The sequence below is a fragment of the Mastomys coucha genome, unplaced genomic scaffold (assembly GCF_008632895.1).
Source record: "Mastomys coucha isolate ucsf_1 unplaced genomic scaffold, UCSF_Mcou_1 pScaffold1, whole genome shotgun sequence".
NCBI classification, from domain to species: Eukaryota; Metazoa; Chordata; class Mammalia; order Rodentia; family Muridae; genus Mastomys; species Mastomys coucha.
The window spans coordinates 19,247,062-19,248,882 of record NW_022196891.1 but is presented as its reverse complement, the minus strand read 5'-3'; the positions used below and the strand labels follow the sequence as shown (position 1 = coordinate 19,248,882).

Here is a 1,821-nt window from a genome sequence, read left to right as displayed (position 1 = left end):
TATACAGAACAAAGAAAGTGTATTGAAATCTGCCAAACGTAGAACAATGTAAGTAACATATAAAAGAAAATCCGTCAGAGTAATGGCTAACTTCTTCTTATAAACTGTGAAAGGCAGAGATACTTAGAATCATGCATCCCAAATCCTAAAGGACTACGACAGCATATTAGACTATGATACACAGCAAAATTATCTACCATAAATGAAAGAGGAAGAAACACTTTCTATTATGTACAGTACAAAAATTGATATAAAACAACCCAAACTTAAACAAAATACAAGAACAGTATTTCAGATTGAAGAAAGAAGTGAGCATAGCAGAGAGACTGTGGACAGAAATAAAATGTCATAATTCTTAAAACACAAAGTACCACTCTGGTGGTTTGAGTAGGTTTGGCCTCCATAGATTCATGTGTTTGAGCAGTTGGCTGATGGAAAGTGTTACTAATAAGAATTATGGCCTTGGAGAACTGATGAGTTGCAGGTACCCAAAACCACTTCCAAGATGATGCCCACACTAGTTATCCTGTTGAAAAAGGGCACTGATAGCTCCCCAGGCATCCCGCAGCTCATGAGTGTCATCATTGCCTGCCAAGGAATTGCTGAGGCTGTAATAAGTACCCTGGGTCCCTGTGGCATGGACAAACTTGTTGTCGATGGCCGACGCAAAGTCACAATGTCTAATGATGGGGCCAAAATTCTGAAACTCCTCAGTGTTGTCCATCTTGCAGCAAAGACTTTAGTGGACATTGGCAAATCCCAAGATGCTGAGGTTGGTGATGGCACCACCTCAGTAACCCAGCTGGCTGTGAAGTTTCTGAAGCAGGTGAAGCTCTATGTGGAGGAAGGTTTCCACCCTCAGATAATCATCTGAGCTTTCTGCACAGCCACCCAGTTGGCTGTTAACAAAATCAAACAGATAGCTGTGACTGTGGAGATGCAAGATAAAGTAGTGTGGGGAGCCGTGAATCTTGAGAGGCATTCGCCATGGCAAGATGGCGCCTACTTCCGCTGTTAACTCCTAGTGGACAACTGTTTGCGCATGTGCGTAGAGAACTATTGGCGCATGTGTGTAGAGTGAAAAGACGCCATGTCACGGCCCATCCCGGGGCGTTACGTAGGGTAATGAGCGAACAGCCAATCATGAGCAGACACACCACGCTGTGGGCAGATACGCGCACTGTGGTGTATATAAGCAGTGCGGATTTTGGGTTCGACCCTTTTTTCACTATGGAAGGAGACAAATAAACAGTTGCTGCAGAAGGAACCTAGTGTGCGCGTGTCTTCTTCCCGGCGAGAGGACCACGCGGGCTACAGCTGGTGCCGAGAAACCCGGGACGCTGGGAGAGCCTTACAACAGCTGGTAGGTTTCAGAACTGCAGGACAGAGTGAGCTCTGAGAGGCATGCTTCTTGATTTTAATTCCTCCAACCCTTCCTCAAGGTTAGAGAGCGCGGCCAAAGCCGTGATAATCGTGCTAATGGTGCTTGTTATACTTTCTTGCCTGGAGGATGAGAAATTCCATGCCTCTGTAGTGTTGGGACAGAGGGCACTTGAAGAGTTACAAGATAGCATGTCAGAAACAGAGGGGAGAGTGGGGGCTAGCCAGAATAAAAGGGAGAGAAAATATGGGAGAGTGGAGGCTAGGCAGGAGAAAGGGGAGAGAAGAGAGAATATACCCAAGAGTACAGGCCCTTCCGCTACACCTGCGGAAGCGAGAGATAAGGGGAAGGACACCCTGGGAGAGAAAAGTAGAGAAGGAGATGGAAAAGTAGAGAAGAGACGGAAGCCTCTCGAGCCTGATAGCTCTGAGGAATTGAGC

General features: G+C 46.3%; 1 pseudogene; it reads left to right on the top strand.

Annotated features, from left to right (window-relative positions):
* The first annotated feature begins 505 nt into the window (after positions 1–505).
* Positions 506–1,821, top strand: part of LOC116069614 — a 4,206-nt pseudogene continuing 2,890 nt past the window's right edge.